At 52.1% G+C, this 25,703-nt stretch overlaps 1 long non-coding RNA gene across 1 annotated transcript; it reads right to left on the reverse strand.

The window, feature by feature from the left end:
• Window positions 1-2,662: 2,662 nt before the first annotated feature.
• LOC119979264 lies at window positions 2,663-25,108 on the reverse strand. Its single transcript, XR_005463690.1, has 2 exons — window positions 24,956-25,108; window positions 2,663-2,717 (listed from the first exon to the last, which is right to left on the reverse strand). It is a non-coding gene; the product is annotated as an uncharacterized LOC119979264 (long non-coding RNA).
• Between the last annotated feature and the right edge of the window lie 595 nt (window positions 25,109-25,703).

Consider the following 25,703-nt stretch of genomic DNA (forward strand, 5'->3'; position numbering starts at 1 on the left):
AGAGAGAGAGGGGGCGAGAGAGAGAGAGGGGGCGAGAGAGAGAGAGGGGGCGAGAGAGAGAGAGGGGGCGAGAGAGAGAGAGGGGGCGAGAGAGAGAGAGGGGGCGAGAGAGAGAGAGGGGGCGAGAGAGAGAGTTTGCAGGCGAGGGCCTGGGAGTTTGTAGCAGAGGGGGAGTGGGCGGGGAGAGGGACTGTTTAAAGACAATGGCCGTTCCAACCTGGACACTGGAATTGCCTGAGGGGGACTGGAAGGTGCTGGGAGCAGATTAGAGAGGTGGGGCAGGGTACAAGTCTCCTAAATCACCTCTAACCCAGCGGTGAGGCAGGAACCCTGGATAATTCACCCCCTCCCCAACCTGGGGAGGGAACTAAATGTGTAAACCGGCTGCCACCATCTGTCAGAGTGATTGTTAAGTGGAGAGTGTTTTGGAGGTTTAAGGCTCCTCTACCACTGTAGCAACTCTCCCCCCCCCCCCCCCCCCCCCCAACAGCTGCCACACTGGGAGGCTATTCATAGTGAGGCCAATGGACAACAGGAGGTCAGTGTGAGGCACTCCCCAGCTGCTCAGCACCCCCCCCCCCCCCCCCCCGTTTACTGGTGGACAGGTGCTGGGGGAGGGGAGGAGGTACTTGGCTGGGACAGAGGGGGATGGGTGGGGGGCTGGGACAGAGAGGGATGGGTTGGGTGGGGGGCTGGGACAGAGAGGGATGGGATGGGTGGGGGGCTGGGACAGAGGGGGATGGGTGGGGGGCTGGGACGTTTATCCAGCCTCCCCTCTTCCAGACGTGCTGGGTGTCACAGAGCAAATGCTCACCGTGACCCGGGCTGGAGGTGTGCCTTAGGAGGGGGAGGGGAAAACGGGGCACATACGTGCTGGGAGTCAGCTACACAAACACACCAGGATGTGAGTCAGAGAACACACAGAGTGGACACAGAGTGAGAGAGACACACACCCACAGAGAGAGAGAGAGAGAGAGACACACACAGAGTGAGAGAGAGAGAGACATACACACATAGAGAGAGAGAGACACACACACACACACACAGAGACGGACACACACACACAGAGGGACACACACACACAGAGGGACACAGAGAGAGAGAGAGACACACACACACACAGAGACACACACACACACACAGAGACACACACACAGAGCGAGAGACACAGAGAGCAAGAGGCTCAGACACAGAGAGCGAGAGACACAGAGCGAGAGACACAGAGAGAGAGACACAGAGAGAGAGAGAGAGACACACACACAGAGAAGAGAGACACATACACAGAAAAAGAGTGTCAAAGGGAAAGACAGAGTGAGAGGGAAAGATAGACACAGTAGCGTGAGACAGAGGGGAGAGACACACAGAGAGACAGACACGGAGAGCGGGCGCAGGGGGCACACGCGGGCGCATGCAGGGGGTAGACTCTGGCACAGACAGAAGGGTGGTGCTGAAATCTGTCCCCCAGCCAATTGCTGGGGCTGCGGGGGCCGTGACGCCAGAGGCTTCCTGAAATGCCCCTCACTCAGGGTTCATGGCTGGGGCAAGGAAGGAAGGCAAAACCGCAGGAGGAACAGAGAGAGAAAGGCAGAGACAGAGAGAGAGGAAGAAAGGCAGAGACAGAGGAGAGAGAGAGAGAAAGGCAGAGACAGAGGAGAGAGAGAGAAAGGCAGAGACAGAGGAGAGAGAGAAAGAAAGGGAGAGACAGAGGAGAGAGAGAGAAAGAAAGGCAGAGTCAGAGGAGAGAGGAAAATAGGCAGAGTCAGAGGAGAGAGGAAAAAAAGGCAGAGACAGAGAGAGAGAAAGAAAGGCAGAGACAGAGAGAGAGAGAGAGAAAGGCAGAGAGAGGAGAAAAAAAGAAAGGCATAGACAGAGGAGAGAGAACGAGAGAGAGAAAGAAAGGCATAGACAGAGGAGAAAGAGAAAGAAAGGCAGAGACAGAGGAGAGAGAGAAAGAAAGGCAGAGTCAGAGGAGAGAGGAAAGAAAGGCATAGAGAAAGAAAGGCAGAGACAGAGGAGAGAGAGAGAGAGAGAGAGAAAGGCAGAGACAGAGGAGAGAGAAAGAAAGGCAGAGACAGAGAGAAAGGTAGAGACAGAGGAGAGAGACAGAGAGAAAGAAAGGCATAGACAGAGAGAAAGAAAGGCAGAGACAGAGAGAAAGGTAGAGACAGAGAGAAAGGTAGAGACAGAGGAGAAAGAAAGGCATAGACAGAGAGAGAGAAAGGCAGAGACAGAGAGAGAGAGAAAGAAAGGAAGGCAGAGGCAGAAGAGAGTGTGGTTCAACCTGATAAATGCTGCCTGAACACGAGGCTGCTCTCAAACACTTTCGCCGCTTCATTTCCTTCCTGATTCCCCGCGACGTTTGGGGGGGGGGGGGGGGGGAGAGGAGAAAAGAGGGTCCATTTCCCCCAAAAATATCCCCAGGAAAAGCCAGGTTTCACACTAACTCCCAGACAGTCTAAAGGAAAAGAAGTGAGAGCGCGAGTTGGACCAGCTTCCTGAACAATCTCTCCTGGTGAAGTTTCCGAGGAAAGAAAGTTTGGGGAGACGTTGGGGCAAAGTTTAAGGGGGGGGGGGGGGGGGCGGAGTTGGGGATAGGTTTAAGGAGAACTTGAGACAAGTTTATTTATTTTAAATAGTTTGGGGAAATTTCCCTGCTCCTTACCCGTTGATGCCGATCTTCACCATGTTGCAGTGTCTGAGTCCGGGCTCCTTGAGTGCTGTGATTCAGAGAGAGGAAGGGGATGAGAGTCCAGAGAGACGCAGCTTTATACCGTCAGCTCAACATCATAATCCAGCCCCCAAAACATCACAGCCGGCACCTCCCTCAATTCACCTCAACTCACCCTCATTCAACTCATCATCATTCAACTCACCTCGCCTTACCCTCACTCAACTCACCCTCACCTCAATTTACCCTCGCCTCAAATCGCCCAACTCAACCTCACCTCAACTCTCCCTCACTCAGGGAGGCGGTGTGGCACCCCTCTCAATTCACCTCAACACAACATCAATTCATCCTCACAGCAACTCACTCACTGGAGGGAGGCAGTGCGGGCGGCACTTCAACCTCACACACACAGGGTGGTAGTGCAGCCTGGCACCTCCACTCACACAACGTGCCACAACTCAGCTCACACACACACACAGCTCGCTCACACACACACTCACAGCTCACACACACACTCACAGCTCGCTCACACACACACAGCTCGCTCACACACACACACAGCTCTCTCACACACACACACACACAGCTCTCTCACACACACACACACAGCTCTCTCACACACACACACACAGCTCTCTCACACACACACACACAGCTCTCACACACACACACAGCTCGCTCACACACACACACAGCTCTCTCACACACACACACACACAGCTCTCTCACACACACACACACACAGCTTGCTCACACACACACACACAGCTTGCTCACACACACACACACAGCTCTCTCACACACACACTCACAGCTCGCTCACACACACACAGCTCGCTCACACACTCACAGCTCGCTCACACACACACAGCTCGCTCACACACACTCACAGCTCGCTCACACACTCACAGCTCGCTCACACACTCACAGCTCGCTCACACACTCACAGCTCGCTCACACACTCACAGCTCGCTCACACACTCACAGCTCGCTCACACACTCACAGCTCGCTCACACACTCACAGCTCGCTCACACACTCACAGCTCGCTCACACACACACACTCACAGCTCGCTCACACACACACAGCTTGCTCACACACACACACACACAGCTCGCTCACACACACACACAGCTCACATACAAAGAACAAAGAAAAGTACAGCACAGGAACAGGCCCTTCGGCACTCCAAGCCTGCACCAACCATGCTGCCTGTCTAACGTAAAACCTTCTACACGTCCAGGGTCCGTATTCCTCTATTCCCATCCTATTTTATTTAAATGATTTTATTTGGGCTTTTTCTTTTTGCACATAACAAGGATGAAAGTGAACATACGCAAAGACTACAGACATCAGTAACAATCCGCATTTTACAAGTGCCCAGCTTTTGAGTTGGCCTCCTAACCCAACTCTCCCTATTGCCCAAGTCTCCCTCCCCTTCTTGGTATCTGGTGTGTTTTCGTTATTCGTTTTCTCAATTCTGAACCTATTCGGCTGGCGTGATGGTACGTGTGTGACCTGATGTAAAGTTGCTCGTATTTGGTTGTTCCGGTTTGCAAGCATTCGGTCCGGAGGGGATGGCTCCCAGTGTGGGGTGTAGTTGGGTTCTCTGTCTCCTTGTTCCTTCCCTCTTCCCCCCCCCCCTCCCCTCCCCCATCTATTCCCACCCCCTACCTGGATAAAAGCAAATTACTGCAGATGCTGGAATCTGAAACGAAAGGGAAAATGCTGGAAAATCTCAGCAAGTCTGGCAGCATCTGTAGGGAGAGAAAAGAGCTAACATTTCGAGTCCGATGACTCTTTGTCAAAGCTAACAGACAGGGAAAGTGGGAAATATTTATATAGTGTGGAGTGGGAATGACTACCCCCTACCTCTTTGTGTCTGTGGGCCCTCTGTGGGTCCCCCCTCCACCTGGCTGTTGACTGCAAACAGGTCCTGGAACAGGTTGGTGAATGATCCCCCCATAGCATGTGAAAGCCCTCTTCCGACCCCTGGATGGTGAATTTGATTTTCTCCAGTTGGGAAAGATTCCGACAGGTTGGACAGCCAGTCTGCGGCTTTGGGTGGTGCGGTTGACAGCCAGCTGAGCAGGATTCTCCGGCGGGCGATTAGGGAAATAATGACAAGGGTGTCGCCCTCCCTCCCCATGAAGAGTTCTGGCTGTTTTGAAGACTTTCGGGCACGGCTCCACTCTCATCCCCACAACCTTGGACATCACCTCGAAGATGGCTGTCCAGAGCCTGACCAGTCTGGGGCAGGCCCAGAACATGTGGGCCTGGTTGGCCGGGCCTCCCTGGCATCGTTCACATTCATCCTCCGGGAAGAACATAGAACAGTACAGCACAGAACAGGCCCTTCGGCCCTCGATGTTGTGCCGAGCCATGATCACCCTACTCAAACCCACGTATCCACCCTATACCCGTAACCCAACAACCACCCCCTTAACCTTACTTTTTTGGACACTACGGGCAATTTAGCATGGCCAATCCACCTAACCCGCACATCTTTGGACTGTGGGAGGAAACCGGAGCACCCGGAGAAAACCCACGCACACACGGGGAGGACGTGCAGACTCCGCACAGACAGTGACCCAGCCGGGAATCGAACCTGGGACCCTGGAGCTGTGAAGCATTTATGCTAACCACCATGCTACCCTGCTACCCAACCTGCTCAAGTTCTGGTTAAATGGGCTCTGTGCACCACCTTCAGCTGCATTAGGCTGAGCCTTGCACATGTGGAGGTGGAGTTGACCCTGTGCAGTGCTTTGCTCCATAACCGTCCTGGTCACATAAACACCACCCTATTATTCAACAGTAAGGCCACCCCCTGGCTCGTCCTGTAGCAGGAATGGTCCCACCCAGCCCTTCCTTATCCGCAGTCCGTCCTTCTCTCTCAGGTGCGTCTCCTGGAGGAAGACTATGTCGGCTTTCATACTTTTCAGGTGGGCGAAGACTCTGGAACTTTTCACTGGGCCGTTAAGTCCCCTGACGTTCCAGGTGACTATTCTAATGGGGGGGGGTTTCTGTTCTCCTTCCTCCTGCGGGTTCAACCGTGCTTACCTGGTGGATGTGCCCCTGAACTCTGGGGTTTCCCTTTGTTAGCGGGCATCTAAAATGGCCGCAGTTGCCTTACTCACTGAGGCCAGGCCCTCCAAAGTGGCTGTTTGGGGTGCCATTTTGTTCCATGTCACCACGTGTGGCCTGGTGTAGTCAGCCTAGAGCCCTTACCACCCTTGTCCTTATGTTTTCCGAATGATTCTCCCCCTCCCCATCCTATTATTGTCCCCCTCCCTACTCCCCTTCCCCTATTTATCCTATCTGACCCCTGTTGGTGTTGTGTACCCCTCCCTCCCATTGCCAGGTGCTCTCTCCTCTGCGGGAGTTTGCCACGCACCCCCCCCCCGCCATACCTCCTGGTGCTTGCTTTCCCACGAGTGTGGTGGCTCCCTCTTCTGGGGTCGGTTATGAGCCTACCCTTCACCTGCTATCTGGTTTCCCCTCTTTCTATCCTCCTCAGCTTCCCCTGTGTTCCGCTGCCCTTGCCCCTTCCATCCTACATTTTGGCTCCCATGTTTAGAGTGAGGCAGTGCAGTCCCACGCAAAGTGTCTGTCAGGTTGATGCAGTCTATTTCTGGCGGATTGGAAAAGCTGTCCATTCCCACCATCTTTCCCAACATCTGTGCCACGGGGTCCCTGCCTTCGATTCTGTCCGGCGGGGCCACCATCCTCAAGTTCTGGTGTTGTGACAGGTTCTCTCGATTCTCTATTGCTCCCTTTAGACTTCCCGATGTCACCCCCAACCTCCCTGTCTCCATCTCTAGGGCTGCAATCCGGTCACTCTGATCTGTTGACGCTTTTTTAAGCCTCAGGGGCTTAAAAAAGGGGCTGGTTTAGCACACTGGGCTAAATCGCTGGCTTTGAAAGCGGACCAAGGCAGGCCAGCAGTGTGGGTTCAATTCCCGTACCAGCCTCCCCGAACTGGCACCAGAATGTGGCGACTAGGGGCTTTTCACAGTAACTTCATTTGAAGCCTACCTGTGACAAGAAGCGATTTTCATTTTCATTTCCAGTTCCTGAATTGTGTTCCCCTGGGCCTCCTGTCACCTCTCTGCCTTGTCCAGGGTCACCTGCATGGTGACCAGAACCTCCGTGACCACCGCCCTGACCGCAGCCTGGATATCTGTCGGTATCTCTTCCCTGAGCTCCATCAGTCTCCCTGGAGAGGAACTTCCTCCATCCACCCTCCGGTGAGGGAGAGCCCCAACAGTGTGCGGTTTGCGATCCCCCTCATTCTGGTGTGGCCTCATGTGTCTGCCATCTCAACCGCTTGCCTCTCCTGGTTTCTGTTGCTTTTTGTTTAGGTACGGCCTCCAGAGCTACTGTTGCTTGGCATTGTCTCCTGTGATGTTGTTAGATAGGGTGAGCGGATACTTTCTTCCCTGTTCCAGCAGGCTACTTTGAGTAGAGGAGAGCCACCTTTTGTGCCTCCGCTCAGCACATTCCCGTATATTCATGTATTTGTCAAGATGCCCCTTAAACGTCACAATCGTACCTGCTTCCACCACCTCCTCCAGGCGCCCACTACCCTCGGTGTACAAAACTTATCTCGCACATCTCCTCGAAACCTTGCCCCTCACACCTTAAACTCATGCCCCCTAATAATTGACCCCTCTACCCTAGGAAAATGTCTCTGACAATGCACTCTGTTTATGCCCCTCATAATTTTGTAGACCTCTATCAGGTCGCCCCTCAACCTTCGTGATTCCAGTGGGAGCAAACCGAGTTTATTCAACCGCTCATCATAGCTAATGCCCTCCATACCAGGCAACATCCTGGTAAATCTCTTCTGCACCCTCTCTAAAGCCTCCACATCCTTCTGGTAGTGTGGCGACCAGAATTGAACACTATACCCCAAGTGTGGCCTAACTAAGGTTCTATACAGCTCAACATGACTTGCTAATTCTTATACTCAATGCCCTGGCCAATGAAGGCCAGTATGCCTTCTTGACTACATTCTCCACCTCCATTGCCAGTTTCAGTGGCCTGTACACCCAGGTCTTCTGCCTGTCAATATTCTTCAGGGGCTCTGCCATTTACTCCATATTGCCCACCTGCATTAGACCTTCCAAAATGTATTACCTCCCATTTGTCTGGATTAAACTCCATCTGCAATCTCTCCACCCGTCTCCAAACGATCTAAATCCTGCTGTATCCTCTGACAGTCCTCATCGCTATCCGCAATTCCACCAACCTTTGTGTCGTCTGCAAACTTACTAATCAGACCAGTTACATTTTCCTCCAAATCATTTATATATATTCCAAACGGCAACAGTCCCAGCACTGATCCCTGCGGAACACCACTAGTCACAGCCCTCCAATTAGAAAAGCACCCTTCCATTGCTACTCTCTGCCTTCTGTGACTTAGCCAGTTCTGTATCCACCTTGCCAGCTCACCCCTGATCCCGTGTGACGTCATCTTTTGTACCAGTCTGCCATGAGGGACCTTGTCAAAGGCCTTACTGAAGTCCATATAGACATCTTCCAGCTCACGTTTTCACACACACAGCTCACTCTCTCGCACACACAGCTCACACACACAGACAGACAGACACACAGACAGACAGACACACACACAGACAGACACACACACAGACAGACTTACTTTTCTCTCATACGCACACAGAACTCACTCATACACACACCTCACAGTGGCTAGCACTGCTGCCTCACAGTGCCAGGGACACAGGTTCAATTCTGCCGAGGGTCACTGTCTGTGTGGACTCTGCACATTCTCCCTGTGTCTGCGTGCGTTTCCTCCGGGTGCTCTGGTTTCCTCCCACAGTCCAAAGATGTACGGGATAGGTGAAGTTGGCCACAATAAATTGCCCCGTAGTGTCCAGGGACATGCAGTTTAGGTTATGGGGTTTCAGGGGTAGGGCAGGTGTGCCAGGTAGACATGGGTAGAATGCCCATTTGAACGGTCAGTGCAGACTCGATGGGCCTAATGGCCTCCTTCTGCACGATAGGAATTCTATGAATCTATTCTATGACTCTCTCACACACACAGCTCATCCACACACACACACACACACACCTCACTCATCCACACACACACCTCACTCATCCACACACACACACACACCTCACTCATCCACACACCTCACTCATCCACACACACACACCTCACAGATCCACACACACCTCACTCATCCACACACACACACCTCACTCATCCACACACACACACACCTCACTCATCCACACACACACACACCTCACTCATCCACACACACACACCTCACTCATCCACACACACACACCTCACTCATCCACACACACACACACCTCACTCATCCACACACACACACCTCACTCATCCAGACACACACACACCTCAATCATCCACACACACCTCACTCATCCACACACGCACCTCACTCATCCACACACACACACCTCACTCATCCACACACGCACACACCTCACTCATCCACACACACACACCTCACTCATCCACACACACACACCTCACTCATCCACACACACACACACACCTCACTCATCCACACACACACACACCTCACTCATCCACACACACACACACCTCACTCATCCACACACACACACCTCACTCATCCACACACACACACCTCACTCATCCACACACACACACCTCACTCATCCACACACACACACTTCACTCATCCACACACACACACTTCACTCATCCACACACACACACACCTCACTCATCCACACACACACACACACACCTCACTCATCCACACACACACACACCTCACTCATCCACACACACACACACCTCACTCATCCACACACACACACACCTCACTCATCCACACACACACACCTCACTCATCCACACACACACACACACCTCACTCATCCACACACACACACCTCACTCATCCACACACACACACACATCTCACTCATCCACACACACACACCTCACTCATCCACACACACACACACCTCACTCATCCACACACACACACCTCACTCATCCACACACACACACCTCACTCATCCACGCACACGCACACCTGACTCATCCACACACGCACACCTCACTCATCCACACACACACCTCACTCATCCACACACACACACCTCACTCATCCACACACACACACCTCACTCATCCACACACACACCTCACTCATCCACACACACACACACCTCACTCATCCACACACACCTCACTCATCCACACACACACACACCTCACTCATCCACACACACACACCTCACTCATCCACACCTCACTCATCCACACACACACACACCTCACTCATCCACACACACACCTCACTCATCCACCTCACTCATCCACACACACACACACCTCACTCATCCACACACACACACCTCACTCATCCACACACACACACCTCACTCATCCACACACACACCTCACTCATCCACACACAGACACACACACCTCAGACATCCACACCTCACTCATCCACACACTCATCCACACACACACCTCACTCATCCATACACACACACCTCACTCATCCACACACACACACACTCACTCATCCACACACACACACACTCACTCATCCACACACACACACACCTGACATCCACATATCACTCATCCACACATCACACATCCACACACACACACAGAGACATACATCTCACTCATCCACACACCTCACTCGTCCACACACCTCACTCGTCCACACACCTCACTCGTCCACACACCTCACTCGTCCACACACCTCACTCGTCCACACACCTCACTCGTCCACCCACCTCACTCGTCCACCCACCTCACTCGTCCACCCACCTCACTCGTCCACCCACCTCCCTCATCCACACACACACACCTCACTCATCCACACACACACAACACACCTCACTCATCCACACACACACACACACACACCTCACTCATCCACACACACACACCTGACATCCACATATCACTCATCCACACATCACACATCCACACACACACACAGAGACACACACCTCACTCATCCACACACCTCACTCGTCCACACACCTCACTCGTCCACACACACCTCACTCGTCCACACACACCTCACTCGTCCACACACACACACCTCACTCATCCACACACACACACCTCACTCATCCACACACACACACATCTCACTCATCCACACACACACACACCTCACTCATCCACACACACACACACCTCACTCATCCACACACACACACACCTCACTCATCCACACACACACACACCTCACTCATCCACACACACACACACCTCACTCATCCACACACACACACCTCACTCATCCACACACACACACACACACACCTCACTCATCCACACACACACACACCTGACATCCACATATCACTCATCCACACATCACACATCCACACACACACAGAGACATACACCTCACTCATCCACACACCTCACTCGTCCACACACCTCACTCGTCCACACACCTCACTCGTCCACACACCTCACTCGTCCACACACCTCACTCGTCCACACACCTCACTCGTCCACACACCTCACTCGTCCACACACCTCACTCGTCCACACACCTCACTCGTCCACACACCTCACTCGTCCACACACCTCACTCGTCCACACACCTCACTCGTCCACACACCTCACTCGTCCACACACCTCACTCGTCCACACACCTCCCTCGTCCACACACCTCCCTCGTCCACACACCTCCCTCGTCCACACACACACACCTCACTCATCCACACACACACACCTCACTCATCCACACACACACACACACCTCACTCATCCACACACACAGACACACCTCACTCATCCACACACACACACACACACCTGACATCCACATATCACTCATCCACACATCACACATCCACACACACACACAGACATACACCTCACTCATCCACACACCTCACTCATCCACACACACACACAACACACCTCACTCATCCACACATCACACATCCACACACAGAGACATACACCTCACTTATCCACACACCTCACTCATCCACACACACACCTCACTCATCCACACTCATCCACACACACACCTCACTCATCCACACACACCTCACTCATCCACACACACACACCTCACTCATCCACACACACACACCTCACTCATCCACACACACACACCTCACTCATCCACACACACACACACCTCACTCATACACACACACACACACCTCACTCATCCACACACACACACACCTCACTCATCCACACACCTCACTCATCCACACACACACACCTCACTCATCCACACACGCCTCACTCATCCACACACACACGCCTCACTCATCCACACACACACACACCTCACTCATCCACACACACACGCCTCACTCATCCACACACGCCTCACTCATCCACACACACACGCCTCACTCATCCACACACACACACACCTCACTCATCCACACACACACGCCTCACTCATCCACACACACACGCCTCACTCATCCACACACACACACACCTCACTCATCCACACACACACACACCTCACTCATCCACACACACACACCTCACTCATCCACACACACACACCTCACTCATCCACACACCTCACTCATCCACACACACACACACCTCACTCATCCACACACACACACACCTCACTCATCCACACACACACACCTCACTCATCCACACACCTCACTCATCCACACACACACACACACGTCACTCATCCACACACAGACACACACACCTCAGACATCCACACCTCACTCATCCACACCTCACTCATCCACACCTCACTCATCCACACCTCACTCATCCACACCTCACTCATCCACACCTCACTCATCCACACACACACACACACACCACTCATCCACACACGTCACTCATCCACACACGTCACTCATCCACACATGTCACTCATCCACACACGTCACTCATCCACACACGTCACGCATCCACACACGTCACGCATCCACACACACCCCTCACGCATCCACACACACCCCTCACGCATCCACACACACCCCTCACGCATCCACACACACCCCTCACGCATCCACACACACACAGACCAAAATAGACCAAACGTATGAAGCTCTCAGAGAAATTATACTTTTTGGGGGCGTTTAAAAATTAAATTCCTGATGTAGTGAGAACTCATGTGGAAGAACAGAGAGTTAAAACTGCGAGATTAGCAGCAGAAATGGCAGATGATTATGAATTAGTTCATAAATCAAAGATTGGTTTCCGACATCAGTTTCGGCCGGTGAGGGATAGAAACTGGGGACACGAGTACTCAAGTGGTAATGGTAAATGTGATCTGATGGGAGACAATAAAGAGAGTGTACCTCAGATTAAAAAAGAAATCCAGGAAGGTGGAAAAGAGATGAAAAGTTTCAAATGTTTTCACTGTAATAAACTAGGCCATGTAAAGTCACAGTGTTGGTGGTTGAAGAAAAGCACTGGGAAGGCTGATGTGGCGAAACAGGATAAGACAGTGGGATTTGTTGGAGTGGTAAAGGAAAGCCCAAGGAAAGCGAAGGAGGTGGAAATGATTGCACAGCCTGTTCAAGAAATAATTGTTAAGAAGGTGCCAGATGTCTTTAAAGAATTTACTTGTGTGGGTAAAGTGTACTCATGTGTATCAGGAGGAGCAGGTAAAGAAGTCACAATTTTAAGAGATACAGGGGCGAGTCAATCTTTAATGGTAAAAGACGAGAAATTATCTAGTTTGGGAAGAATGTTGTCAGAAAAGGTGGTGATATGTGGAATTCAGGGAGAGAGGAGTAGCGTTCCATTATATAAGGTAAGGTTGGAAAGTCCAGTGAAGAGTGGTGCCGTGGTAGTAGGAGTAATAGAGAAACTATCTTGTCCAGGAATACAGTTTATCTTGGGTAATGATGTAGCTGGATCGCAGGTGGGAGTGATGCCTACTGTGGTTGATAAGCCAGTGGAAAATCAGACAACTGAAGGGTTGAAGGACGAATATCCTGGGATTTTTCCGGATTGTGTAGTAACCCGGTCGCAAAGTCACAGGTTAAATCAGGAGGAGAAATCAAAGAGTGAAGGTGAAGTTGAAGTGCAATTATCAGGAACGATTTTTGATCAGATGGTTGAAAAAGAACAAGAACAGGTGGAGGATGAGGCGGATATTTTTAGTTCAGGAAAATTGGCGGAGTTACAACAGAAAGATGTAGAAATAAAACGGAAAGATCAGAAAGCATATACGGAAGGGGAATCTGAGAGTATACCAGTGTTATTACCGTAAAAGTGATGTCTTGATGAGAAAATGGAGACCTGTACATATACAGGTGGATGAAAAGTGGGCAGAGGTTCATCAAGTCGTATTGCCGATAGGGTATAGAAAGGAGGTGTTGCGAGTTGCACATGAGGTACCAGTGGGAGGTCATTTGGGAATCAGGAAAACTCAAGCTAAAATCCAGAAACATTTTTATTGGCCTGGACTACATAAAGATGTAGTTAAATTTTGTCAAACATCTCACACTTGTCAAGTGATAGGGAAACCTCAAGCAGTGATAAAACCAGCGCCCTTAATACTCATTCCAGCATTTGAGGAACCTTTTACGAGGGTCCTAATTGATTGTGTAGGACCGCTTCCTAAAACAAAAAGTGGGAATCAATATCTTTGGATCAAATTTTACTTCAGTTATTCAAATAAGTTATTTATAGCTCAGGAATAAAACAATTTAAATCAACTGCGTATCATCCAGAATCACAGGGAGCGTTAGACTTAATCCTTTAAAATTGGCACAGGTTAACAGAGAGATTGAGAGTATGCTGAAAAATGGCATAATTGAAGTGGGTTGCAGCCAATGGAGCTCACCTATAGTGATGGTACCTAAACCAGACGGTACCCAACGGTTGTGTGTGGACTATAGAACTGTGGATGCAGTTACAAGAACGGACTCTTATCCTATTCCACGTTTGAAGGATTGCATTGAAAAAGTGGGACAATCTGCTTTTATTTCCAACTTCCAGACGTGGAAAGAACATTTAAAACATTGTATGCAGTTCTTCGATTGACTTTAGGAGCCGGGTTTGGTGATGAACCTTGCCAAAAGGGAATTTGGAGAAGCCCGAATCACTTTCCTGGAGGAGTTTCCGATACCCTCATAGAACATAGAACATAGAACGATACAGCACAGTACAGGCCCTTCGGCCCTCGATGTTGCACCGACATGGAAAAAATCTAAAGGCCATCTAACCGACACTATGCCATTATCATCCATATGCTTATCCAATAAATTTTTAAATGCCCTCAATGTTGGCGTGTTCACTACTGTTGCAGGTAGGGCATTCCATGGCCTCACCACTCTTTGCGTAAAAAACCCACCTCTGACCTCTGTCCTATATCTATTACCCCTCAATTTAAGGCTATGTCCCCTCGTGCTAGCCACCTCCATCCGCGGGAGAAGGCTCTCGCTGTCCACCCTATCTAACCCTCTGATCATTTTGTATGCCTCTATTAAGTCACCTCTTAACCTTCTTCTCTCTAACGAAAACAACCTCAAGTCCATCAGCCTTTCCTCATAAGATTTTCCCTCCATACCAGGCAACATCCTGGTAAATCTCCTCTGCACCCGTTCTCAAGCTTCCACGTCCTTCTTATAATGAGGCGACCAGAACTGTACGCAATACTCCAAATGCGGCCGTACTAGAGTTTTGTACAACTGCAACATGACCTCATGGCTCCGGAACTCAATCCCTCTACCAATAAAGGCCAACACACCATAGGCCTTCTTCACAACCCTATCAACCTGGGTGGCAACTTTCAGGGATCTATGTACATGGACACCGAGATCCCTCTGCTCATCCACACTACCAAGAATTTTACCATTAGCCAAATATTCCGCATTTCTGTTATTCTTTCCAAAGTGAATCACCTCACACTTCTCCACATTAAACTCCATTTGCCACCTCTCAGCCCAGCTCTGCAGCTTATCTATGTCCCTCTGTAACCTGCAACATCCTTCCGCACTGTCTACAACTCCACCGACTTTAGTGTCGTCTGCAAATTTACTCACCCATCCTTCTGCGCCCTCCTCTAGGTCATTTATAAAAATGACAAACAGCAACGGCCCCAGAACAGATCCTTGTGGTACGCCACTCGTAACTGAACTCCATTCTGAACATTTCCCATCAACTACCACTCTCTGTCTTCTTTCAACTAGCCAATTTCTGATCCACATCTCTAAATCACCCTCAATCCCCAGCCTCCGTATTTTCTGCAATAGCCGACCGTGGGGAACCTTATCAAACGCTTTACTGAAATCCATATACACCACATCAACTGCTCTACCCTCGTCTACCTGTTCAGTCACCTTCTCAAAGAACTCGATAAGGTTTGTGAGGCATGACCTACCCTTCACAAAACCATGCTGACTGTCCCTAATCATATTATTCCTATCTAGATGATTATAAATCGTATCTTTTATAATCCTCTCCAAGACTTTACCCACCACAGACGTTAGGCTCACCGGCCTATAGTTACCGGGGTTATCTCTATTCCCCTTCTTGAACAAAGGGACCACATTTGCTATCCTCCAGTCCTCTGGCACTATTCCTGTAGCCAATGATGACCTAAAAATCAAAGCCAAAGGCTCAGCAATCTCTTCCCTGGCTTCCCAGAGAATCCTAGGATAAATCCCATCCGGCCCCGGGGACTTATCTATTTTCACCTTGTCCAGAATTGCCAACACTTCTTCCCTACGCACTTCAATGCCATCTATTCTAATAGCCTGGGTCTCAGCATTCTCCTCCACAATATTATCTTTTTCTTGAGTGAATACTGACGAAAAGTATTCATTTAGTATCTCGCTTATCTCCTCAGCCTCCACACACAACTTCCCACCACTGTCCTTGACTGGCCCTACTCTTACCCTAGTCATTCTTTTATTCCTGACATACCTATAGAAAGCTTTTGGGTTTTCCTTGATCCTACCTGCCAAAGACTTCTCATGTCCCCTCCTTGCTCGTCTCAGCTCTCTCTTTAGATCCTTCCTCGCTCCCTTGTAACTACCAGCGCCCCAACTGAAACTTCACGCCTCATCTTCACATAGGCCTCCTTCTTCCTCTTAACAAGAGATTCCACTTCTTTGGTAAACCACGGTTCCCTCGCTCGACCCCTTCCTCCCTGCCTGACTGGTACGTACTTATCAAGAACATGCAATAGCTGTTCCTTGAACAAGCTCCACATATCCAGTGTGCCCAACCCTTGCAGCCTACTTCTCCAACCAACACATCCTAAGTCATGTCTAATGGCATCATAATTGCCCTTCCCCCAGCTATAACTCTTGCCCTGCGGGGTATACTCATCCCTTTCCATCACTAACGTAAAGGTCACCGAATTGTGGTCACTGTTTCCAAAGTGCTCACCTACCTCCAGATCTAACACCTGGCCTGGTTCATTACCCAAAACCAAATCCAATGTGGCCTCGCCTCTTGTTGGCCTGTCAACATATTGTGTCAGGAAACCCTCCTGCACACATTGTACAAAGAATGACCCATCTAATGTACTCGAACTATGTCTTTTCCAGTCAATATTTGGAAAGTTAAAGTCTCCCATAACAACTACCCTGTTACTTTCGCTCTTTTCCAGAATCATCTTCGCCATCCTTTCCTCGACATCCCTAGAACTATTAGGTGGCCTATAGAAAACTCCCAACAGGGTGACCTCTCCTTTCCTGTTTCTAACCTCAGCCCATACTACCTCAGAAGAAGAGTCCCCATCTAGCATCCTTTCCGCCACCGTAATACTGTCCTTGACTAGCAGCGCCACACCTCCCCCTCTTTTGCCCCCTTCTCTGAGCTTACTAAAACACCTAAACCCCGGAACCTGCAACAACCATTCCTGTCCCTGCTCTATCCATGTCTCTGAAATGGCCACAACATCGAAGTCCCAGGTACCAACCCATGCTGCCAGTTCCCCTACCTTATTTCGTATACTCCTGGCATTGAAGTAGACACACTTCAAACCACCTACCTGAACACTGGCACCCTCCTGCGAAGTCAAATCTGTGCTCCTGACCTCTATACTCTCAATCTCCCGTACCCCAAAACTACAATCCAGGTTCCCATGCCCCTGCTGAATTAGTTTAAACCCCCCCAAAGAGCACTAACAAATCTCCCCCCCAGGATATTGGTGCCCCTCAGGTTCAGATGTAGACCATCCTGTCTATAGAGGTCCCACCTTCCCCAGAAAGAGCCCCAGTTATCCAGAAATCTGAATCCCTCCCGCCTGCACCATCCCTGTAGCCACATGTTTAATTGCTCTCTCTCCCTATTCCTCATCTCACTATCACGTGGCACGGGCAACAACCCAGAGATAACAACTCTGTTTGTTCTCGCTCTGAGCTTCCATCCTAGCTCCCTAAAGGCCTGCCTGACATCCTTGTCCCCTTTCCTACCTATGTCGTTAGTGCCAATGTGGACTACGACTTGGGGCTGCTCCCCCTCCCCCTTAAGGACCCGGAAAACACGATCCGAGACATCACGTACCCTTGCACCTGGGAGGCAACATACCAAACGTGAGTCTCTCTCGCTCCCACAAAATCTCCTATCTGTGCCCCTGACTATTGAGTCCCCAATTACTAATTACTACCTCAAGGCGAATGGAAATAATGAGATTTCTTAGCATGAATGGATTTGATCGAACCTTTGTGCAAAAGTTTTGTGGCGCGATTACTCCACTGATGGACTTGCTAAAGAAACGTCAAAAAGTTCAATGGACAGCAGACTTTCAACAGACATGTGACTGCCTGAAATCTGTGATATCCGATGCTCCTGTATTGGAGAATTGCAAGGGACTCTGTGATCAGATTGAACCTAAGTAGCTAACTTTAAAGAGAATTGCCAAGGAGTAGAGGAATGGATGGATCGTGCATTGACTTTCTTGTTCAAAGAGAATTTCAATCGAGAAGGATTTCGGTTGGAGGAAGAAGAACGGGAAAGATGGACTTTATTATTATGCCTGTTTGCATGTGTTGTTATTTTCTGAAACAAAAAAGTATATTTACTGTGTACATTTCTTAGTGGATGGTGCAAAAGTGAAAAATGAAACCATCGTGAAGTTGATGGGTTTTTTTTCTTGGGGGGAGGTGTCATGTGAGAGTACCTTTAAGAAATGAGTGTTTGGGCAATGTACCTTTAAGAAATGAAGCAGCTCATATTACTGAATTGATGTCAGAGGCTGGGGGTAGCTGAGTTGAGCTCACTTCTGCTTTTAGTTTCAGTTTGAGAGAGCAGCTGAAAAGTGCCTGGCTGGTTTGCTGAGAGCTGCATGAAGAAAAAGAGCTTGGGGGTGTCTGTGTTTGCAGCAAACTGGATCTGCTGTGATCTCTGCCAGGAAAGACTATCTCTGAATCATTTATAGATAGAATTTACAGTGCAGAAGGAGGCAATTCGGCCCATCGAGTCTGCCCCGGCTCCTGGAAAGAGCACCAAGGTTAACACCTCCACCCTATCCCCATAACCCAGTAACCCCACCCAACACTAAGGGCAATTTTGGACACTAAGGGCAATTTAGCATGGCCAATCCACCTAACCTGCACATCTTTGGACTGTGGGAGGAAACCGGAGCACCCGGAGGAAACCCACGAACACACGGGGAGGATGTGCAGACTCCGCACAGACAGTGATCCAAGCCGGAATCGAACCTGGGACCTTGGAGCTGTGAAGCGATTGTGCTATCCACAATGCTACCGTGCTACCCCACGGTAGCACGGTGATTTAAACTCATAATAGTAATGTCTTTAACCTGATGTGTTTCTGTTTAAAGGTGTTAAGTCTTTTGGAGGTTTGAAGGAACATTTTGAGGGATTATTTAGTGTTGTATTATTTTCGGGGTTATCTTTGAAGTAAGGGGTGTTAAGTGATCCAATGTTTATTGAAAAAGGTTAAGTTAATTCATGGAATAAACATTGTCTTAGAACATAGAACAGTACAGCACAGAACAGGCCCTTCGGCCCTCGATGTTGTGCCGAGCAATGATCACCCTACTTAAACCCACGTAACCCGTATACCCGTAACCCAACAATCCCCCCCTTAACCTTATTTTTTAGGACACTACGGGCAATTTAGCATGGCCGATCCACCTAACCCACACATCTTTGGACTGTGGGAGGAAACCGGAGCACCCGGAGGAAACCCACGCACACACGGGGAGGATGTGCAGACTCCACACAGACAGTGACCCAGCCGGGAATCGAACCTGGGACCCTGGAGCTGTGAAGCATTGATGCTAACCACCATGCTACCGTGAGGCCTGTTTTAAAAACGTGTCCATAATTGTAATACTACACCTAGGGAACAAGCCGTGTGCTTCAAAAGCAACAATACATTAAAGGGAGAGGTTGGTTGAACACCATGATACATTTTGGGGTTCTGAAAATGCCTCTCCCGTAACACACAAACACACACACACACCTCACTCATCCACACACACCTCACTCATCCACACACACCTCACTCATCCATACACACACACACACACCTCACTCATCCACACACACCTCACTCATCCACACACACCTCACTCATCCACACACACCTCACTCATCCACACACACCTCACTCATCCACACACACCTCACTCATCCACACACACCTCACTCATCCACACACACACCGCACACCTCACTCATCCACACACACCTCACTCATCCACACACACCTCACTTATCCACACACACACACACACCTCACTCATCCACACACACCTCACTCACCCACACACACCTCACTCATCCACACACACCTCACTCATCCACACACACCTCACTCATCCACACACACCTCACTCATCCACACACACCTCACTCATCCACACACACACACACACCTCACTTATCCACACACACACACCTCACTCATCCACACACATCATTTCTGGGGTCGGGGATTGGACCCTGTCTGGGGTCGGGGAGGAGATCCTCTCTGGGGTGGGGGAGGAGATCCTCTCTGGGGTGGGGGAGGAGGTCCTCTCTGGGGTGGGGGAGGAGGTCCTCTCTGGGGTCGGGGAGGAGGTCCTCTCTGGGGTCGGGGAGGAGGTCCTCTCTGGGGTCGGGGAGGAGGTCCTCTCTGGGGTCGGGGAGGAGGTCCTCTCTGGGGTCGGGGAGGAGGTCCTCTCTGGGGTCGGGGAGGAGGTCCTCTCTGGGGTCGGGGAGGAGGTCCTCTCTGGGGTCGGGGAGGAGGTCCTCTCTGGGGTCGGGGAGGAGGTCCTCTCTGGGGTCGGGGAGGAGGTCCTCTCTGGGGTCGGGGAGGAGGTCCTCTCTGGGGTCGGGGAGGAGGTCCTCTCTGGGGTCGGGGAGGAGGTCCTCTCTGGGGTCGGGGAGGAGGTCCTCTCTGGGGTCGGGGAGGAGGTCCTCTCTGGGGTCGGGGAGGAGGTCCTCTCTGGGGTCGGGGAGGAGGTCCTCTCTGGGGTCGGGGAGGAGGTCCTCTCTGGGGTCGGGGAGGAGGTCCTCTCTGGGGTCGGGGAGGAGGTCCTCTCTGGGGTCGGGGAGGAGGTCCTCTCTGGGGTCGGGGAGGAGGTCCTCTCTGGGGTCGGGGAGGAGGTCCTCTCTGGGGTCGGGGAGGAGGTCCTCTCTGGGGTCGGGGAGGAGGTCCTCTCTGGGGTCGGGGAGGAGGTCCTCTCTGGGGTCGGGGAGGAGGTCCTCTCTGGGGTCGGGGAGGAGGTCCTCTCTGGGGTCGGGGAGGAGGTCCTCTCTGGGGTCGGGGAGGAGGTCCTCTCTGGGGTCGGGGAGGAGGTCCTCTCTGGGGTCGGGGAGGAGGTCCTCTCTGGGGTCGGGGAGGAGGTCCTCTCTGAGGTCGGGGAGGAGGTCCTCTCTGGGGTCGGGGAGGAGGTCCTCTCTGGGGTCGGGGAGGAGGTCCTCTCTGGGGTCGGGGAGGAGGTCCTCTCTGGGGTCGGGGAGGAGGTCCTCTCTGGGGTCGGGGAGGAGGTCCTCTCTGGGGTCGGGGAGGAGGTCCTCTCTGGGGTCGGGGAGGAGGTCCTCTCTGGGGTCGGGGAGGAGGTCCTCTCTGGGGTCGGGGAGGAGGTCCTCTCTGGGGTCGGGGAGGAGGTCCTCTCTGGGGTCGGGGAGGAGGTCCTCTCTGGGGTCGGGGAGGAGGTCCTCTCTGGGGTCGGGGAGGAGGTCCTCTCTGGGGTCGGGGAGGAGGTCCTCTCTGGGGTCGGGGAGGAGGTCCTCTCTGGGGTCGGGGAGGAGGTCCTCTCTGGGGTCGGGGAGGAGGTCCTCTCTGGGGTCGGGGAGGAGGTCCTCTCTGGGGTCGGGGAGGAGGTCCTCTCTGGGGTCGGGGAGGAGGTCCTCTCTGGGGTCGGGGAGGAGGTCCTCTCTGGGGTCGGGGAGGAGGTCCTCCCTGGGGTCGGGGAGGAGGTCCTCCCTGGGGTCGGGGAGGAGGTCCTCCCTGGGGTCGGGGAGGAGGTCCTCCCTGGGGTCGGGGAGGAGGTCCTCCCTGGGGTCGGGGAGGAGGTCCTCCCTGGGGTCGGGGAGGAGGTCCTCCCTGGGGTCGGGGAGGAGGTCCTCCCTGGGGTCGGGGAGGAGGTCCTCCCTGGGGTCGGGGAGGAGGTCCTCTCTGGGGTCGGGGAGGAGGTCCTCCCTGGGGTCGGGGAGGAGGTCCTCTCTGGGGTCGGGGAGGAGGTCCTCTCTGGGGTCGGGGAGGAGGTCCTCTCTGGGGTCGGGGAGGAGGTCCTCTCTGGGGTCGGGGAGGAGGTCCTCTCTGGGGTCGGGGAGGAGGTCCTCTCTGGGGTCGGGGAGGAGGTCCTCTCTGGGGTCGGGGTGGAGGTCCTCTCTGGGGTCGGGGAGGAGGTCCTCTCTGGGGTCGGGGAGGAGGTCCTCTCTGGGGTCGGGGAGGAGGTCCTCTCTGGGGTCGGGGAGGAGGTCCTCTCTGGGGTGGGGGAGGAGGTCCTCTCTGGGGTCGGGGAGGAGGTCCTCTCTGGGGTCGGGGAGGAGGTCCTCTCTGGGGTCGGGGAGGAGGTCCTCTCTGGGGTCGGGGAGGAGGTCCTCTCTGGGGTCGGGGAGGAGGTCCTCTCTGGGGTCGGGGAGTTGGTCCTCTCTGGGGTCGGGGAGTTGGTCCTCTCTGGGGTCGGGGAGTTGGTCCTCTCTGGGGTCGGGGAGTTGGTCCTCTCTGGGGTCGGGGAGTTGGTCCTCTCTGGGGTCGGGGAGTTGATCCTCTCTGGGGTCGGGGAGTTGGTCCTCTCCGGGGTCGGGGAGTTGATCCTCTCCGGGGTCGGGGAGTTGATCCTCTCCGGGGTCGGGGAGTTGATCCTCTCCGGGGTCGGGGAGTTGATCCTCTCCGGGGTCGGGGAGTTGATCCTCTCCGGGGTCGTGGAGTAGATCCTTTCTGGGGTCGGGACATCAATCCTTTCTGGGGTCAGGAGGTCGATCCTTTCTGGGGTCGGGGGTGGAACCTTTTTGGGATCAGGCAGTAGATCCTCTCCAGGGTCGTGGAGTAGGGCATCTCTGGGGTCGGGAGGTCGATCGTTTATGGGGTCAGCTGGTAAATCCTTTCTGGGGTGGGGGGGGCAGATCATCTCTGGGGTCGAGGGGGGTTGACTTTTCTGGGTTCGGGGGGTAGATCCACAGGCCGCACGGTAGCACAGTGTTTAGCACTGTAGCTTCACAGCACCAGGGTCCCAGGTTCGATTCCCGCTTTGGTCACTGTCTGTGCGGAGTCTGCACGTTCTCCCCGTGTCTGCCTGGGTTTCTTCCGGGTGCTCCGGTTTCCTCCCAAAAGACTTGCTGTTAGATAATTTGGACATTCTGAATTCTCCCTCTGTGTACCCGAACAGGCGCCAGAATGTGGCAACTAGGGCCTTTTCGCAGTAACTTCATTGCAGTGTTAATGTAATAATAATAATAATCTTTATTATCACAAGTCAGCTTACATTAATACTGCAATAAAGTTACTGTGAAAAGCCACTAGTCGCCACACCGACGCTGTGAAGCAACTGTGCTACCCATTGTGCTACCGTGCTGTCCCACTTGTGACAATAAAGATTAAGATCCTTTCTTGGGTTGGGGGTGTAAGCTCCAGGATCCCAGGTTCGATTCCCCGCTGGGTCACTGTATTTGTGGAGTCTGCACGTTCTCCCCGTGTCTGCGTGGGTTTCCTCTGGTTTCCTCCCACAAGTCCCGAAAGACGTGCTGTTAGGTAATTTGGACATTCTGAATTTTCCCTCTGTGTACCCGAACAGGTGCCGGAATGTGGCAACTAGGGGCTTTTCACAGTAACTTCATTGCAGTGTTAATGTAAGCCTACTTGTGACAATAAAGATTATTATTAAACAGAAAGATCCTATCTAGGGATGGTGGGCCCTATCTGGAGTCGGCGAGCAGATCCTATCTGGGGTCAGGGGATAGATCATATGCATAGGTGCCTGGAATCAACACACCCCACTCACTCTCTGTATCTCTCGCTCTGTCTGTCTCTCTCTCTCTCACACCCTTGTCATTTTTGATCTCTTTTTATGTCTGTCTCTCTCTTGCACTGTCTCTCTCATCATCTCTCGCTCTGCACCTCGGTTTCTCTCGCTCTATCTCTGTATCTGTTTGTTACTCTTGTTCTCTCTCTATCTGTCACTCTTGCTCTCTCTGTTGGTGTCTCTCTGTCTGCCTCTCTCTTTCTCTCTCAGACTCTATTTCACTCTGCCTCTCCCACTGTCTCTCTTTCTTGCTGTCTCACTGTGTCTATACCTTTGTATGATCCTGTCCAACTCTACGTCACTCAGGCAATCTCACATTCTCTCTCTCTGCCCTCCATCTCTCGCTCTCTCTATGTCTCACTCTATCTCCCTCTGTCTTTGTCTGTCTCTCTCTTTCCCTGTGTGTCTCTCTCTCCGTGTGTCTGTCTGTCTCTCTCTCTCCCCGTGTCTGTCTCTCTCTCTCTCCCTGTGTGTCTGTCTCTCTCTTTCCCTGTGTCTGTCTCTCTCTCTCTCTCTCCCTGTGTGTGTGTCTGTCTGTCTCTCTCCCTGTGTGTCTGTCTCTCTCTCTCCCTGTGTGTGTCTGTGTCTGTCTTTGTGTGTGTGTCTCTCTCTCCGTGTGTCTGTCTGTCTCTCTCTCTCTCTCCCTGTGTGTCTGTCTGTCTCTCTCTCTCTCCAGGTGTGTGTGTGTGTGTCTCTCTCTCTCTCCCTGTGTGTCTGTCTCTCTCTCTCCCTGTGTGTGTCTGTCTGTCTCTCTCCCTGTGTGTGTCTGTCTGTCTCTCTCCCTGTGTGTGTCTGTCTGTCTTTGTGTGTCTTAGTGTGTGTGTGTCTCTCTCTCTCTGTCTGTCTGTCTGTACCCCCCACACTGGTACATTACCTGTGTGTGAGGCCTGGCCAAGGCAGGGGCTGCGTCTCCTCCTCTCGTCCTGTCTGTGTGACAGTGAACTGCAGCAACTGCCGGGTTTATATAAACCGGAGTCCTGCCCCCTCCCCCTCACCGCCCAGTCCTGCAGTAACCTGAGGCTGAAGGGCGAACTGCGGGCTCCAAGGGCACCAGATTGGTGGGCCGCCTTAAAGGAGACGGCATGCCAGGAATGGGGAGAGTCTGAGCTGGGACTGAGAGGGAAGCAGCAGCACTTTGGTGTTTCTCGATCGTTCTCCCAGTTTTCACCGTGAGCTAGCGGCAGAGGCCACTCAGTCCAGCTCCTTCACACAGTGTAACATTCAGCCCATCCAATTACAGTCTAGCCCCTTCCTGCAGCCGTACATTCAGCCCATCCAATTTCAGTCTAGCCCTTTCCTGCAGTTGCACATTCAGTCCATCTAATTACAGTCTACCCCCTTCCTGCAGCTGCACATTCAGCCATCTAATCCCTGCCTCGCCCCTTCCTGCAGCTGCATTTAGACCATCTAACTCCAGCCTATTCACTTCCTGCAGGGGCACATTCAGCCCTTCTAATCCCAGCCTAGCCCCATCCTGAAACTGCACATTCAGACCTCCTAATCCCAACCTAGCCAGTTCCTGAAGCTGCATATTCAACCCAGCCTAGCCCCTTCTGCAGCTAAACATTCAGCCTATTCTTTTTTTAAATGAATTTAGAATTAGAAGCAATGTAGCGTGGCCA

Source organism: Scyliorhinus canicula, chromosome 16 (genome assembly GCF_902713615.1).
Source record: "Scyliorhinus canicula chromosome 16, sScyCan1.1, whole genome shotgun sequence".
Classification (NCBI taxonomy): domain Eukaryota; kingdom Metazoa; phylum Chordata; class Chondrichthyes; order Carcharhiniformes; family Scyliorhinidae; genus Scyliorhinus; species Scyliorhinus canicula.